General features: G+C 33.0%; 1 protein-coding gene across 1 annotated transcript in view; it reads right to left on the bottom strand.

Annotated features, from left to right (window-relative positions):
• The window catches only part of CDH18 (cadherin 18), a 922,309-nt gene that overhangs the window by 676,125 nt on the left and 226,553 nt on the right, over positions 1–19,631 (bottom strand). Inside the window, exon 2 of the mRNA XM_053592795.1 lies at positions 5,599–5,663. The gene's annotated coding sequence lies outside the window, so the exon portion shown is untranslated. The remainder of the gene's footprint in view (positions 1–5,598; positions 5,664–19,631) is intronic.

Below are 19,631 nucleotides of genomic sequence, written 5' to 3'. Positions count from 1 at the left end.
ACTATACAAATTCGAGAAGAAGATGTTGATATCAGCCTAGGAAAAGAATTTATGAGTTCATTTCCTAGGCTGATAGAAGACCCTAAAAAGAATTACAACAACAAAAAATAAATGGAACCTGATCAAATTAAAAGGCTTCTGCACAGCCAAGGGCACCATCCAGATAAAATGGATAACCTACAGAATGCAAGAAAATTTTTGAATGCTATACATCTCATAAAGGGCTAATAACCAGAATCTACAAAGAAGTCAAGTAAATAAGCAAGGAAAAAAATAAATCAACCCCATAAAAACTTGTCAAAACACATGAACAGAAGCTTTTCCCAAAGAAGGATAGAATAATGGCTAATCAACATAAGAAAAAATGTTTAACTTCTCGAATCATCAGGAAAATGCAAACCAAAACCATAATGAGGTATGAACTAACTCCACTAGGCATGGATTTTATATAAAAAACAAATAGTCCCAAACAATAGATGCTGGCATAGAAAGGAAAATTTAGTTACTCTTAGTGGGACTATTAACTAGTATAGTTTCAGTGACTATATCCATAGTCATATGGAGAAATTTCAATGAACTAAAAGTAGACCTACCATTTGATCTAGGAATTCCACTATTTGCCCAAAGAATAACAAGTCATTTTTAATAAAGATATGAACTCTCAAATATTTATAGTAGCACAATTCATAATTGCAAAGATGTTGAAACAAACTGAGTACCCACCAGTACATGAATGGATTAATAACATGTGGTATATGTACACTATGGAGTACTACACAGCCATAAAAAATGGTGATCTAGCATCTTTTGTAATAACGTGGATAGAACTGAAGACCATTTTTCTAAGTGCAGTATTGTAAAAATAGAAAGGCAAATACCACACACTCTTAAACTACATTGGAACATTTTGATCAACACTTGGGTGGACATATGAAAGTAAAACTCAATGAAAATGTAGAAGGCAAACATATGAAAAAATTCTCATTTTCCCTAATCATCAGAGAAATGCAAATCAAAACTGCCCTTAGATATCACCTAACCCCAGTGAGAATGGCCCTCATCAAAAAATCTCAAAGCTGCAGAAGCTGCCATGAATGTGGAGAAAAGGCAACACTTTTACACAGCTGGTGGGATGACAAACGAATACAACCTTTTTGGAAGGAAGTATGGACAACCTTCAAAGAAATCAAGCTCCCATTTGATCCTGTAATCTCATTACTAGGCATCTACCCAGAAGAAAAAAAAATTCCTTTTATCATAATGACATTTACACTAGACTATTTTATCACAACTCAATTTACAATTGTCAAAATGTGGGAACAGCTTAAATGCCCACCAACCCAGGAATGAATTAACAAGCTGTGGTATATGTATACCATGGAATACTATTCAGCTATTAAAAAGATCAAGACTTTATATTTTTGAAGTCTGGTAAAGTGATGCCTCCCAATTTTCTATTATTACATAATAGTAATCTGTATTGAGGTGAAACACATTTTTGTCAGCAAGGCATCAGAAGAACGGACAAGCAAGAATCCTATGCACGCAATTCTAATATGAAGGCAGTAGATGAGCTAATACCAGGGGTGGGGCAGGGGAATAAGGGAGCAGGGAGAGGAGAGGAAGGAGGTGGATGGGGGACATTATGTATGTCACAACTCTTAGGGCGGGACACAATTATAAGAGGGACTTTTTCTAACAAATGCAATCAGTGTAACCTAATAATGTATACCCTCAATGAATACCAAACAATAAAATAAAAACTGTAGCAGGCGGGAAAAGAGGATGAGTAAATTGACACCTAATGTTTACAATAGGCACTATCTGGGTGGGGGCATCCTTATAACTTTCACTCACCCTGTCAAGCAAACTATGTAACCAAAAATACAGCAGAGCATACTTCTGAGGAATAAATGCATATACAAACACTAATCACTTACTGGATACAATGAATAAATACTTGTGACTACAGAATTACACACGTTTTATATGCTGCCATACATAAATTTATATAATTTACTTGGTTTCTTTGTGTAATAATATAGGGAATAATTAGTAGCAAAATTTCCCTTTTTCATGGACCTTAACCCCAAGTTTGTCTATACTCATTAATTTTCTTGCTATTTAAGTCTTCAAATATATTTCATAATAGAATCTCAAGAATGATTTAGAAGAGCCAGATCTTAAATGAACCTTAATATAATAACTTCAATATAAAACGTAGTTAGGGCTAAACTTAACAAAGGCTGTGTACAATCTCTTCTGCCAGCACTCTTTTTTGCTTTTTTAAAATGTTTCAATAACTTGGAGTCTGACCATGTACGCATACTAAATGTAGCAGGTGACCAGTATAATATTCTTCCTTTTTACATTGCATAGAAATCTATGTGAATGTGACCTAAAGCCACAGAAACATGGGCTAACATTAAAAGCATAATTAAGCCTTACCGTGTAAGATGCAATCTGTGATTTTCTGCAAGTTCTCTTATAACCCGTTTTAACGTTGGGCTGTGAAACTTAGATACAGTATGTAGAAGAAATAATTCAGGCTTAGAACAATTCTGTCTACAATTACCTACAGTCTTAAGGATGGTGCTGTAAAATTTAAATGTTATAAATCATTTAATAATAAATTAGGACAATATTTTAATGTCAAAGTTATGAACTTTTTAATTTGTAACCTGGGGCATAAAAATTAACGCATTTTTTTCATAAACATACATATAATCACAAGCCCACTTCTTTTCCAGTAGTGATGAAGTATGCTCAGAGTGATAGGTTGTCAATGCCCCTTCGCTGGGTCTATGATATGTGAGACCCAGGCCTGTAAGAAAAAGTTGTTTAATGAGTTGTGCTTATTTATAATAAAATGATTGATTTAACCACCCAATCTTCCATAACACAGTTTTCCTTTCTTTCTTGTTTTTACTCCCATGTATTCCTGCTTCCAAAAAGACATTTTTAAACAAAACATGTTTGCAACAGGAATACATTCTCAGCCTATGTGAAAGTAAAATTCGAACTTGCTAAGAATTTCCCTTGTAATGAAGTTCAGGGTATTCTGAGGATGACTGAGGACACACGGACAGTGGGGATGAAGCGGGCATAACTATACTTGAGAACTGTGCTTCCTTTTATATTTAAATTGAATGGGAAACCATTTGTGTTTGTTTTGCTGTTGCCTTGAATTTTTTTGGAGTGTAAATTGCTATGGCTTTATTTTGGGGAACAGTTTGGCTGTACCTATTACTATTTATTTATTTATTTACTATGGGGAAATAATCATTACACGTGTTTATATGGTACATGTGATGTTTTGATATAGGCATACCATGTAGATTAATCAAATCAAGGGTATCCATCATCTCAGACAGTTAGTCATTTGTTTGTGTTCGGAACATTCCAATTCCATTCTTTTAGTTATTTTAAATTATAATCCCCAATTTACGGTTGATTACATGCATCTGTCATGCTATCAATTATCATTATTCAACCTAACCATCTAACTATATTCTTGCTCCCATTATCAATCCCCACTCCCTGCTATTCTTGTCAACCTCTAGGAACCATGTGACAAGTCACTGTCTCCATGAGATTTCATTCTTTTAATATTAAGTTTCTACATATAAATGGGAACATGTGAGGTCTGAGTTTTTGTGGTTGGGTTATTTCACTTACATAATGTTCTCCAATTCTATCCATGTTCCTGCACATGGCAGGGCCTCATTCTTTTTATGGGTATATAATGCTCTACTGTGTATACATACCATGATTCTGTATCCAGTCATGGATGTACACCCAGGTGATTCCAAATCTTGGCTACTGTGAATACTGCTACAGGGGCGGTGCCTGTGGCTCAAGCGAGTAGGGCACCAGCCCCATATACCAGAGGTGGTGGGTTCAAACTCGGCCCTAGCCAAAAACTGAATACTGCTACAGTAGACATGGGGTTCAGTCATATTTTTCAGATACTGATTTTCTATCCTCTGGATATGTATACACAGCAGTGCATCGCTGAGACCTATTTTTAGTTTTTTTAGTTTTTTTTTTTTTTTTTTTTTGGCCGGGGCTGGGTTTGAACCCACCACCTTTGGCATATGGGACCAGCGCCCTACTCCTTGAGCCACAGGCGCCACCCTTATTTTTAGTTTTTGAAGAAGCTTCATACTGTTCTTCATACTGATTTCACTAACTTACCTTCTCACCAGTAGTGTACAAGGACTTCCCTTTTTTGCATTAGAATCCTAATTAAAAGTTATTATTGTTTAACTTTATATGAAAGCACTTTCAATTGGGATGTGATTTTATCTCATTGTGGTTTTGATTTCCATTTTCTTGATAACTAATCATATGTGTAAGAATAAAATTAGATCCACATCTCTTGTCACATTAAAAAAATCAAAATTGACTGAAGACTTATATCTAAGATATCAATCTATGAAACTTTTAATATCAAAAGATAACACAAGGGATCAGTTTCAGGACATTTTCTGGAGAAAGATTTCTTGAATAATACTCCAAAGCACAGGTAACCAAAGTAAAATTGGACAAATGAGATTAAATCAAGCTAAAAAGCTTCTGCACAGCAGAGTAAACAATCAACAAAATCAAAGGATGACCCACAGAATGGGAGAAAATAATTGCAAGCTACCTATGACAAGGGATTAATAACAAGAATACATAAGGAACTTCAACAACTCAATAGGGAAAAAAATCAAAATATCCTAATAATGATGGGCAGAGGATCTGAATAGAAATTTCTTAAAACATTATTATCATATCACCAAAAGAGTAAATCCATATTTAGAGTTGACTATCAAAAATGATAACAAGCACAATGTATAAAACAATAGACTTTGATTTCATAAATATATAATACTTTGAAATATAATGTTAATCTTACTCACTTACATAATGATGAGGATTTAATAAGATAATATGCATATTAACCTAAAAAGTCAGACAGCTGTACAGAATCTATGTGATAGAATGTACTTTACACAAGTTAAGTTAAAACAATGTATTTGATCTCATTCCTTGTTTTCTTATAGTTCATCTTTTAATAAAGAATTCATATACTCAAGCAGATTTTATCAGGCACACCAATTATATATCAACATCATTACTCACTACAATAGTAAAAGATGTAATGTATCTACCATCAATTTACTCTTTCAATATCTACACCTATTATAATTCATTTTTATACAAAGATGAGGGCTTTTGTTTTAATATACCTTAACTATGACACAAATTTACCAAGGCAAATCATGGGTAAGAGGCAAGAACAGTGTATTTCTGCATTTGGACTTTTAAAGAAAATTTGGGAACATACAAAAGTTGTCATAATATCAATTCCCCTTTGCTAGTCCTATGTTATTTGAAATACATGTCTATTAGAAAAAGTTTAATAGTTCATTAGAAAAAAAATGGGTAAGATGTTTTTTTAAAGAGTGATTTTTAATACACAGAAGAAAAGTACCCTGCCAAATATGTAAAGAACTCAGTATAAATATAGAAAGCCTTTAAGAGAAACAGTATGACAATCATTTTGACATTTTACAACATTATAAATATAACAGATATTAGAAATTTTACCTTATAAATCACTTTCTGAATGTTTGGTGATATCTTCTCTTCTTATATATTGTTATAGTTGCATCCTGCAGGAAAAAACAAATTAGTCATCTTTTTACACTTCATAAATCTATGCAGTTAAAACATATTTATTATGTTATGTAATACATTAAATATAATTGAAATTAGGTAACAAATACATCATTTTGAAGAGGTAAAATTTTGAAAGTTTTGTTCTGCTGGTTGACTTTTGTAGGGCATCACAATTTGAAACAGAAACTTCAGTTCAAATTTTCATTTTCTTTCTGTTTGTATTTGGTCAATATTAAAATATAAAGTATTAGTAGTGGTGATATAGAACAGAAAAACAATATTTATGAAAGTTATGACCAATAAATAAAAGGTTTTATTACTTTGGCAATTAATGAAATTTTAAACCAAGAGAATATGAAAGAACAGAAACTCAAGAAACAAAGTTCAATATAAACTAAAATAAAATATGTATAAATGGAGTTTTGTTAAATTAATATAAAAGTATATTATTCTGAAATTGTGACAATTAGATATTTGGGTCAATTAAACATAGTTTGGTCTTATAATGCACATAACATAACTTCAGTGGGATTGAAGTGTTAACATGAAAAGTCAGTAAGAAGAAACAAAGAGAAAAACTAAGTGTAGATGTGTAACATGAGGGTGTACTGAAGGCCCTTCAGGACCCAAAAGCAAAAGGCAATAGAATTATGTGTGTGTGTGTTTGTGTGTGTGTGTGTGTGTGTGTGTGTGTGTGTGTGTGTGTGTGTGTGTGAGAGAGAGAGAGAGAGAGACAGGGACAGGGGAGGGAGAGAGACAGAGAGAGTCTCTGCTCTGTCACCTGGGCTGGAGAGCACACAGTGACATCATTATCACTATCACTATCACTCACAGCAACTCCTTAAACTCCTGGCCTTAAGTAATCCCTTTGCCTTAGTCTCTAGAGCAGCTGGGACTACACATGGATACATGTCATCACTATGTCAGCTAAGTATTTTATTTTATTTTATTTTATTTTACAAATGGGGTCTTTTTCTTGCTCACGTAGGTCTTAAACTCCTGACCTGAAGTAATCCTCCTACCTCTGCTTCCCAGAGTGCTAGGATTATAGGGATGAGCAACCATGCTCAACCAGAAATATTCTGATTGTCAGAATTTCATTTCTTTTTTTTTTTTGCCAGAACTTCTTAGCTACCATCAGATTGACATATCTTTAGATGACAACATGATTTTACATATAACCTAAAACTAAGTAAAATGACACTTATAAAGTTCAAATAGATTGCGCTAATACTTTGGAAATAGATCAACAGGAATGTTCCCTTAGCAACTATTTCTTGCATATCTACGATGGGCCAAACATAGTTATTTGTACTGGGAATACAGCAGTACAAAAGAGAAAAAGACTTGCTGCCATGGTACATATATTTTGGGAATAAGTTGGGGGAGAGAAAAGAAAAATACATATTCAAATACATAAATATATATTGAAGGTCAGAACATCCTTCATGCTACAAAAGAAAAATGAACTATCTTAAGAAGTATGGTTGTTGATCCAAGTACGTATGTCCGGTTAGATAACTTTGGCATCTAGAAGAAAAAAAAGTTGCAGATGAAGGAGAATATTTCTCAAAGCACTGTGTACTTTGAAATGATCACCAAAGAACTGAGTAATAGTTTGGTGATCTATCTATCTATTGATTGATCAATCGATTGGTTGTTCTTTATCTATTGAGGAGAAGAAAAAGTCTCAGATTCCATTAAAACACACGCAGCTCAGAAGTTTCAGGATTCCTAGACTATCTATCCCGACCTTTTGCAAAATGGTCTTTCTAACAATAAAAGGTAGCTGATTCCCAAGTTTGCTCCAGAAACCAGTGATGAGACAGTGCTCAGCTGATTTGTCATTAGGAGCTGGAATCAGGCATTACTAGCATATGGTGCAAGCACTACAACTCAGGCCTTCATTATTTGGAGTGAGGAGCAACAAGGATGAAAACCCCTGTGTACACAGAGTAGAAAGCCTTGGAGAAATGTATAAATGTTTGGAAATATACAACCTCCCATCCCTAAATAAGAAGAGAAATCCTGAACAGACCAAGTACTGAGATAAAACAGTAACACACAAATTTCCCAGCAACAACAAAGCACCATTCCACACAGAGTCACAAATTCTACCAAAGATGAACTGGTATCCATTGAGGACAATTAATGACAATTAAGGTTATGGGGGGGGGGAAGCAGAAAGAGGGACGGAGGGAGGGGGTGGGGCCTTGGTGTGTGTCACACTTTATGGGTGCAAGACGTGATTGCAAGAGGGACTTTACATAACAATTGCAATCAGTGTAACCTGGCTTATTGTACCCTCAATGAATCCCCAACAATAAAAAAAAAAAAAAAATTATTGAGGAGGGAAAGCCATTTCACAAAGCCAGGAAGGTACATAAACCTTGACATCAAAGCCAGGAAGGTACATAAATAAAATAATATAGGCAAATATTCCTTACGAATATATATGCAAAAATATTCAACAAATATTCATTTCACAAAGCCAGTATCACCTTGACATCAAAGCCAGGAAGGTGCATAAATAAAAATAATATAGGCAAGTATTCCTTATGAATATACATGCAAAAATATTCAACAAAATACGCTCAAACTAAATTACACCGCATGTTAAAAAGGTAATTAACCTTGATCAAGTGGATTTCATCCCAGGGAAGCAAGCAAGGATGGTTCAACATATGAAAACCAATAAATCTGATTTACCACATAAACAGGAAGAAAACAAAGACCATCTGATCACCTTAATAGATTTAGAAAAAGCATTCAATGAAATCCTGTACCTTCTTATGATGAAGGTCCTCGACATGCTAGGCATAGAAGGAACATATTTCAAAATAATAAAGCTCTTGGAACAATGAAGTACACTCCTAATTAGTGAGGGAATATGTTAGAAAATACACATGCTGTTGTATAAAAATGTTTTCTCACTTATATCATTCACCGTTCAAAATTATCCATGTAATCATGCATTTTACTTCATTTCAATTCATTCCCCAATTTACAGGCTCATTATACAGTCACAAAAAGTATTTATAGATTGTTCATAAATACCAACAAAAAATATAATTTTTTGTGGCACCATGATAAAACAATGTTAGAATGTTTTGTTATGATTTTTTAATTGTGTTTCTGAGAACAAAGCCAAATTAAAGTAGGTGATTATATTTTTATTTTAAAAAATCACAAACTTTAAGTTTCCATAAGGAATGAAATGTATTTGAAGATCTATTGAAGTAAGCTATTCTTCCAAAATCATGAGCTCTTCCTCCAAATTCCTTTCCAAACTTTTCCTCAAATATTCACTCATTTAATTTTTTAACGATGTTTCTAACTGAATTAAATAATGTGAAGGATAAATCCACCACTGAATATAGGTTCCTTTATTTTCTTTTTCTTTTTTCCTTTTTTTTTTTTTTTTTAAGACAGTCTCTCTCACTCAGTCACCCTGGGGTTGACTAGGGTGACTAGCCCACATCACCCGGCTAGTTTTCCTACTTTTAATAGAGATAGGGTCTCGCTCTTGCTCAGGCTGGTCTTGAACTCCTGAGCTCAGGAAATACAACTGCCTTGTTCTTCCAGAGTGCTAGGATTACAGGTGTGAGCCACCACAGCCCAGTGATAGGTTTTGGTAAATTAAAACTGAACATAAATCTGGATATTTCATGCTCTATATATCTAACATTAAATTAAACCGAGTAATTAATGATCAAACTTACAACGGCATGTATGCATATCATTTTAATTTTTAAATTTAAAATCATTTTAATTACTTTAACACAATTTAATTACATTTCAATACACTGCCAATTCCTATGATAGTAAATTTGATACTTATTATTGTTACAAACTTTATGCCCAATGTCACTATTATTAGACAAGGAGAGTACTAACACACTCTAATACGGAAGCGATAGCAACAAGCTGCCTATAGCTCGTTTTTGGTTTTTCATCCAAAGATCTCAGAAGAAGTCAGCATTAGTAATCAAAGTAAATTGCAGATGTATTTGACTTTAGGATCATATGAGGTAAAGTGCTAGTAAATTTTTTAAATTTTGGCTTCTGAAACCCAGAATAGAGAACCTGGATAAGCTATTTCCAAACTCTTAACTAATGGGAATTTTGAGGTATTGATAATGTATTACTTAGCATCAGAAACTAATAAAGATTGGGGTACTTGAACATTGTATATATACAATATATAAATATATGTGTATTTATTGCACCAGCAAGCATATATATATAATTTATTATAATAACACATATAATATTAATTATTCTATATTATAATATAATATTAATTTATATATAATATTTAATACAATACATACATATGTATTTATTGCAACAGCACAAGCATATATATATATGTAATCTTTATAGCATTGTTATATAAAAATAGCATTGTTGGATTCAGAAAGTTGGTGGAAGTGGTAGGAATTTTAAGAAGCACACGAAAGTCTAAATCCCCTTGAACAAATTGTTAGAAAACTGAATATGGAAGATACTATCGGGGAGGATCCAGAAGAAAGTGAGGGATGTTACTGAAAAACAAAAAGGAAGACAGATTGGCATTATAAGGTTAAGTGGGAGTCAGAGATTTTAATTGATGAAAGAGGATATATAGTCAGTGGTTGAACAACATGGGTTTGAACCGCATGGGCTCACTCACATGTAAACTTTCTTCTGACTCTGCCACCACAGAAATAAGACCAACTCCTCTTCCTCATCCTCCTCAGACTACTTACCATAAGGATAGAGAGGATACAAATTCTACTGATGATCCATTTGCGCTAATGAATAGTAAACTTTTTTTATCTTCTGTATAATTTTGTTTGTCTGTTTTGAGACATGGTGTTGCTCTGTTGCCTGGCTAGAGTAGAGTGGCATCATCATGGCTCACTGCAACTTCCGACTCCTGTACTCAAATGACCCTCCTTTCACAGCCTCCCAAATAGTTGGGACCATGGGCATAAACCACCATGCTCAGATAAGCTTTATATTTTTGTAAAGATGAGGTGTCACTACATTGCCTAGCTGATATCAAACTCCTGGCCTCAAGGGATCATTCTTTCTCAGACCCCCAAAGTGTTGAGATTACACGTATGACATACCACACCAATCATTCTTTAAGAGAATGATTCTCTTAACATTTTATTTTCTCTTTTAATTAATTGTAAGAATACAGTGTATGATACATATATATAAACATAAAAATGTATTAGTCAACTGTTCTGTGTTATCTGTAAGGTTTTTTGTCAAAGTAGGCTATTAGTATTTAAGTTTTTAGGGAGTCAGAATTTATACATGGATTTTCAACTGCAGGGAGAGTCAGCATCCCTAAGTCCCAGGTTGTTCAAGGCTCAACGGAAAAGCTGATTGCCAAGAATGCTGCCTGGTTTCTCCTTGATGTTAATAACAAAATGTGAGGGAAGAGAGAGAGATTGATGAAGAAACAAAAAAAAAAAAGAAAAAAAGCAGAACTCAATTTTGAAAATTGTTGGCCTCTCCAGATGGCAAAAAATGCCTGCCAAAAATTTAAACAGGTAGAGGTTGTGGCTGCAAAACTCTACTCACAACCTAACAAATATAAAAAAGAAAAAAAAAATCAGAATACTTAGTCAAGCTAAGTCACTTTCAAAAATTTAGGGTTTACAAATTTCTTAATTAAGAGTCATCAGCCTTTTATCCAGGTCTTGAAACTCAATTAAGAACATCCAACATTTCACAACTGTAATGGGCCAGTTATTCCTGCTTATCTTTGATTTTCCTGTTTTTTTTTTTTTTTTTTTTTATTGTTGGGGATTCATTGAGGGTACAATAAGCCAGTTACACTGATTGCAACTTTATGGGGGCAAGACATGATTGCAAGAGGGATTTTCCTGTTTTTGAACGATATTTTTTATAAGCATTATCCTATACCTGCCCCAGCAATGTAAAATGAGAATGCTGTGAACCAGAGACTTGTCACTTGATTTTTACAGGTTCGTAGATGGAGAGTTGTGCCCAAGGAGCTCTACTTACTGGATTATGTTTAGCCTTCTGATATACACTTGGGCTTGATTTAGATTTTAGATGTTGAATTGATGAGATATGGATGAGATTCTGGATTTTGAGTTTATGTTGTAATGGGATGTGACTTTGCATTTCAGAAGGGAATAAATAGTTTCAATCCTATGGTACCATATTCCCATCTGTACAGGCACCATGTAATCATCTTACCTCGAGTGTGGACTGAACTTAAAAATATCATGGGATAGTCTAGTCTGTCTATGAGTATGTGATATAACACTCTATCATAGCAGGCTGATTCTCCTATTGGCTTTGTAAAAGTAAGATATTGTTTTATTTAGAACCTAAGGTGTTCTTCTTGAAACCAAAAGAAACATCTGGCTGATAACCAGCAAGAACATGCATGGCACAACAACTATAAAAACCTAAATTCCTTTAACAAATCAAACGACCTTGGAGAATACCTTGAGATTCAGATGAGAAGATAACCTTTGCCAAAACACTGTTCAGTCTTGGAGAACCAGTTAACTCAGTCTTTGTAGCCTGATTCATAGAAACTACGAGATAAATGCACAATTTTTTAACCCATTAAGTTTGTGCTAATTTGTCATATATCAATATAGATAACTCAAATATCCACCCTCAAAATACTAAGAATCAGTGAATTCCTAATTCAACTTTCTGGTTTTAATACCTAAATAGGGGTACATTATTTCAGTAATCCTCAATTTTTTTCAAACAATTATATATTATACTTTTGAGAATGCTAATATCCAGTATTTGTTTCATATATTCTTAAATATGTTCTTTACATTTCACAAAGAATATTAATTCTTAGATAAATAAAATAAGGAGTTTTAAAAGGTAGAGAATTTCTAAGTTAAAAATGAGAGCATATTACTTATGAAATGCTTTCATAGTCTATTTGTATGAACTATTACTTATCCTTTATTTTAAACACTTGGAATATGGAAATTTAATGCAAGTATTCTTTAACTAAGGATTGCTGAAGAAAAATACATATATTCTGTGTGGTTTGGCTTTGTAATCCCAACATAAAGTGATAATTCATATTTCATTGACTGAATAACATCAGAAAGTCATCAGCAATATAAGTTCACTACATGATATAATTAGGAGTGTAATGAATAAATAATCATTTGCTCCTTGATACGAAGTGCTACTTGTTCATTAGTGCAAGGGTCATTTGTGAACCAATTTCATTATTACCCTGAAATGGCATTGTTGTTAAATGGTGATAAAGGGGGAACCATAAATTGGTAAAGGATTTTAATGGTCATCATCTTCATTAGCTAATGAGATGTGCTAATTATATTCTTAAATGACAATGATTTAGTAGCCTTGGCATCAAGGGCTCATAGAGCAATAGCTAGGCCAGTTCCCTTCCAGGTGTTTACACAATGATGGAGGAACATAATAATGAGAGCCCAGACAAGGCATAATTACTATTTTAACATTAATAATAAAGGTATTTTCAAAATTATTCATTGAAAATGTTTCCCAAAGTTACATCATTTTTATGTTGTTCTTCCGTATGGTACGTCTGCATTGAATATAAGGTGGAGAAAATATGATATAGACAATTGCTTTTGACAGCACTTCTTGGGGTGTGATATCTAGACTGGTGGGGATCCCCAGTTTCTGTCAGGTACGAGATCCAAACGATTTTCCTAATAACTAAAGAACATATTTGCTGTTTTCACCTCCTTTATCAGATATAGTTTAGAAAACACCGTGGTTATGTAGAGTTGGATATTTAGTAGCCATTTACTAATGAGTAAAGGCAAGCTATGTAGCATAGAGAGTATTTTCAACAAATACGACTTTTACTTGATCACTAAGCATTTCACATAAGAAGAAATAGACATCTAGAAACCCCTAGAAATAAAGTTTCAAGAATTATGACCAAGCACTTCATAGCAGGGGAAATAACTATTTCATAACAGTTTAGTAAATGCTAATCCTTAGTCATTTGCCAATCAATAAGAGTAAAAAAATCAGGTTATTATCAAAATTTAGCCAAGTTGTAAATGCTAATGAATGGCCTACCTATATACAAATGATGGATATGAATACCTCTACTTGTACTTTGAAAAATAGTTTGATATTATTTGGAAAATGTACTTTTTGCATTTACTCCAGAGAGACCCTTATATAAATCCACCAAGATGAGAAAAAAATTAGTAACATGTCTAGCAAATCAGGGATTTTGTCCATGGAATGTAATGCATTATTTAAATGTGGCAATGTTATACAATATAATACTATATGCAAATACAATTCAGCTTCATGCAACTTGAATATTCTTACTTGGAAAAGCCAATAATACATATATTAATTTACTTATATGAATTTCAAAAATCAAAAAAGTGGATTTCAGATACATATTTTCTAAGAATATAGTGAAACATAAAGGAATTACTGACAAAATCCACCTTACTGATAATCAGCGTAAGACGGGAAAATACAGGATCAGAGAGAAACCTAGAGAAATTCAGCTGATTGATGAATAAATAATCATTTTATGGTGTTCTTTATTCATTACAATTTTTAATTACTTATTTGTAGATGGTGAATATTCTATTTAAAAGAGAAAGGCAAAGAATAGATGAATTATCTAGTTAATTTGATGTGTGCACAGTATGAATAATGCACAGTGATGCTGTGGTAACACACTATGGGTGTGAGGGGCCATGGTGATGTGGCAGTAATGCACTACAGGGGAAGGGGCCACAGTTTTGCAGTGGTGATGCACTATGGGTTAAGTGGCCATGGTGACTTAACTATGGGGGAAAGGACCACAGTGATGCACTATGGGTGAAGGGGCCACAGAAATCACAAGGCTCCACGGAATGTCATCATCCACTATTCTACATACCCAATATTGTACGGCCTTTCTTTAGATGAGAACATTGAATTGTTTCTACTTTCTGTGTGAATGAAAAGCATAGCCAACAGTTTTCCTTTTTTTTTTTTTTTTTTTTTTTCCAGGTGCATGCTCTTTTTTTTTTTTTTTTTTTAAATTTTTTATTAAATCATAACTGTATACAATGATATGATTATGGGGCATCATACACTCACTTCATAAACCATTTGACACATTTTTATCACAGTGGTTAACATAGCCTTTCCGGCGTTATCTCAGTTACTGTGCCAAAACATTTACATTCTACATTTACCAAGTTTCACAAATACCCCTATAATATGCACCACAGGTGTGATCCCACCGATCCCCCTCCCTCTACCCACCCCCCCCTTTCCCACTTCCCCTATTGTTAAGTTGTAGCTGGGTTATAGCTTTCATGTGAGAGTCCCAAATTAGTTTCATAGTAGGGCTGTGTACATTGGGTATTTTTTCTTCCATTCTTGGGATACTTTACTAAGAAGAATATGTTCCAGCTCCATCCATGTAAACATGAAAGAGGTAAAGTCTCCATCTTTCTTTAAGGCTGCATAGTATTCCATGGTATACATATACCACAATTTATTAATCCATTCGTGGATCGATGGACACTTGGGCTTTTTCCATGACTTATAATTTATTAAAGTAAAAATCCATTAAATGCTAAACAAAAATGAAGTAATGTTTTAAAATTGCATGACTCAAAAATGACCTAAGTATACAAATTCAGTACACAAAGTTCTACATAAAATATTCTCTCAATTCTGAAAACCTATGAAAATTTTATAATATTTTGGTCAAACTGACTCATTCCTCAATGGAGAGAGAAGTAATTCCACACAATAAATTTTAAATAGGACTTTTATGCCACTATACAGAGGAATACATTAATGATGTTCATAGAAGTCACTCTTTAAATTTCCATTCTTCTTTAAATATAAAAATAAAGAATAGGGAAAGACACTATGGGTATATCTTACATTTCTCACTTTGTTATGCTTCAGAAATGTTCATTTTTTTACTACCCATTCAGTGACAACAAAGCATACACTGTATATGAAAACCGTATCGAAGAGAGTTCTTTTATTGTTTACTACATGTATGTCAATTGTACCGATGCAGTAATTTCTATATGCAAAAGATGTAGTCATTAAAATGTATTTCTTTTTAATCTACAAAATTAAGAGCAATTAAAAAATGCTCAGAAAGCAATAAATTAAAATAATACTTTATAAAGTTTTTATTGTTATTTTAATTTAATCTTATAGTTTTTCTGGATGATTTAAAAGAATTAATATTAACTGTAGATATGATAATACTTCAACTTAATTGCTAGAACCAAACTATAAACACTCAATGAAATAGTAAATGTTTCCAATGATGATACTGATGATCTTGACCTATTTACTAGTTTGCATATTGAGTCCTTCAAAGAATCTTAACCATAAAGTGCTTTAAAATTATTTCAAGATTAAAAATGTAAATATTAACATAATTATTACATGATTACCTTAGCAAATAATTATTAGCTACAGATGATAGCCCTTAAAATGGAATTTCAGATATGAGTTAAATATAAAAGAGTCTAAATTGACACTGCATTTATCAACGTAATACAAATTTGTTGCCATGTTTTATCATGCTGATTTTAAAAGCATACTGCTGCTCTTCATTAGACCATGTAAAACTGGCAGTTGGAAATGTGCCTGTTTTAATTGTCTATGTAACATATCAAAAGAAGACATAAACCAAATTTAATACTATAAAATAAAGAGATTAGGTAAATAAAGTTTACTATCTGACACAATTAATTATTGAACAATTAACTATGTATTCTATGAAAACTCACAAAATAAAAGAAATCTAATCTTTTAAAATTTTAAAATATTTGTTTTAAAAAATATTGCTTTAGAAAGATACAGAAATAGCATTCTTATGACAGGATGGGAGATATTTGTATACTCATCAGGAATGTGACCTGAGATATTCATCAGGTCTAAAATATACAAATTCACCATTTCACTGCTTGAGAAAACTACTGGGCTATATAATTTTCCCAGAATGTTTTTCTAGCAATAAGAAGAATGTTTTTTAGGATGTATCTGGAGAATGTTAAAAGGGAAGTATTCATTGACCTAAACATAGCATCTAAAAAAATACAGTTATATCTGGGACAAACAAATGTCACCACCACACCAAATTTAACAAAGAAAACACAACATCAGTCTAGGTTATCGTTAACAGAGAACATTGGATATAAATTTATTTCATATTTCGTAATGAATACTTATTCCCTTTTTTTAACCAGATCTGCTGTTAGAGTAAATATTTCTCTGCAATTACAATGTTTTTTTCTTTTATAATTTTTCATTTTGTTGAAATTATTATAGAGAAAATTACATTTTTGACTAATGGAAAGATATTCCTAAAATTCAAGGAAAACAAAGGAAAGAGAAGAGACTCTTTTTTAGTTTATGAATGCTATAGTGCTTCACAATTTGCAAATATAAAACCCAACTACCCTAGAAAAGCAATCATTTAAGAACAGATGTGCAGTTTTATAATTATCAGTGTGTAAACTATTACTATTTGATAGGAAAATCATTTGTAATGAAAATACTTGTTTATTTCAGAATGCCCAGGAATATACAGGACAGAGGCCATTAAATGATTAGAAATTTAAGAATATGGACTTCATCCAAGGTTGCAGAAATACCAAAAATTTAAAAATATATCCCATAAAAGGACATTTCTAATGTACTTTTAAAAGTAATATTTCCAACAATATGAGCAACATAAGCAAACATTTCTAATATGCTTTTGTAGTACAATTTATAAAAGGTAAAATATATTGGGATTCATTATTTTATTTTTATGTTTTACCATAATAGATTGTCACATGTAAGTACTAAAGAAATGTGTGCCCTTCCTTGAATACCACTTCTGTTTGTAATAAAAGACTAGATGTAATAGCTAATTTTATGTGTCAATTTGACTGAATTAAGAGATGCCCAGATAGCTGGCAAAGCATTATTTTTGAGTGTTCTTGTGGGAGTGTTTCAGGGAGACTTTAAATGGTAAACAAAGTAAAGAAGATTGCCCACAGTTTAGGTGGAATTCATCCAATCTCATGTGGGCATGAATAGAACAAAAAGGTAAAGAGAGATAAATTCAGTCTCCATTTGAGCTGGGACATCCATCTTCTACTTTCCTTGGGTATAGGCACTTTTGGTTCTAACGACTTTGATTTGGGCTGTGACTTACATCACTGGCTCCCCTGATTCTCAAGCCTTTGAGTTTGTACTTGAAGAACACTACCATCTTTTCTGGGTTTCCAGCTTATAGATGTCAGATGGTTAGAACATAAGACTTCTCCCACTTCATAACTAAATGAGCTGTTCCCTCAAAATGAATCTCTTTTTATCCATCTGTCAGCTTTCTTCTTGTGGAGAACCTTGACCAATATATTAGCGAATGTTTTTTGCAAGATAAGAATATGATAAGTTTGGTAATTCATAAAATTTCTGTTTGGTAACAATTTGAATTTGAAGAGGTAAGAAAAAGATTGCAAATTAAGTTACACTATTGCCATAGAATAAGAAACAAACACATGGTTTCAATTTATACAATGGAAATAAGGGAATGAAGATATACACGAGGCATATTTAGAGGTAAATGCAAGATTAAGCAAATTACTATATGAGAGCGTGAGCTGGAAGATTTCTGCCATTGTGTTCCGGATGTTATATTGTACAATTTAGGAAAGAAAAACTAATGAATAAAAAGAAAGTCAGAACAAGGTTCACAACATGTTCAGGAGTTGGAAGGAAAGCATAATTTGTTTATTTTGGACTGGCAGAGATTTAGGTTTTAGATATTCGCCTGGACAAGGTCAGTCTATTAGATATTACAAAAGAGCAACTTAAGATCTGATTTTCAGATGTAGACATGGGAGTATTTATTGTATGGATAATAAATGAGGCAGTTTTCATATATTTTCAAGAAAATGGGCAGAATTTTAACTTGAAGACAACTCAGTAATAGAACAAAACAACGGTGGAAGGAGCACGTGTTGCCTGTGAATCGTGCCTTCCAAAGAACATGGAACCAGAATCTGACAATGCGGAACCACTCAGACACATCTAGGATGTGTGTTATCATACAAGGGGATGGCCTGACCTAAGCATAGATGAACAAAATAAATAAATAAATAAATAAATAAAAGAGGAAAACATAAAATGTTTTGTTTCTTGTTAAAATAAAGATATAAATCAACTAATTACAATGTGAACTTTGATTGGCTCTTGAGTCATAGAAACAGCAACTGTAAAAAATATCTTTGAGGACAATTGTAGAAATTGGAATATAAATTGAATATTTAATGACATGGAATTACTATTATCTTGGTTTGGAAGGCTGGTTTTGTTATGTAAGATGTTAGGAACTAAATTGTGTTCCTCAAAATATATAGGTTGAACCTTTAACTTCTGAATGATTTGGAGACAGGACTTTTATTTATTTTTTTTTATTAAATCATACCTGTGTACATTGATATGATCATGGGGCATCATTCACTAGCTTCACAGACCGTTCACCAAGTTTCACATACCCTTGTAAGATGCACCGCTGGTGTAATCCCACCAATCCCCTTCCCTCTACCCACCTCCCCCCTCCCTCCCCTCCCTTTCCCCCTTCCCCCTAGTCTTAGGTTGTAACTGGGTTATAGCTTTCATGTGAAAACCCTAAATTAGTCTCATAGTAGGGCTGAGTACATTGGGTACTTTCCCTTCCATTCTTGAGATACTTTACTAAAAATAGATCCGCCATTCAATTCCGTAATTCCTCTACTGGGCATATACCCAGAAGACCAAAAATCACGTCATAACAAAGATATTTGTACCAGAATGTTTATTGCAGCCCAATTCATAATTGCTAAGTCACGGAAGAAGCCCAGGTGCCCATCAATCCACGAATGGATTAATAAATTGTGGTATATGTACACCATGGAATATTATGCAGCCTT

Source organism: Nycticebus coucang, chromosome 1 (assembly GCF_027406575.1).
Source record: "Nycticebus coucang isolate mNycCou1 chromosome 1, mNycCou1.pri, whole genome shotgun sequence".
In the NCBI taxonomy this organism is placed as follows: domain Eukaryota; kingdom Metazoa; phylum Chordata; class Mammalia; order Primates; family Lorisidae; genus Nycticebus; species Nycticebus coucang.
This window is presented reverse-complemented; position numbering and strand designations above follow the sequence as displayed.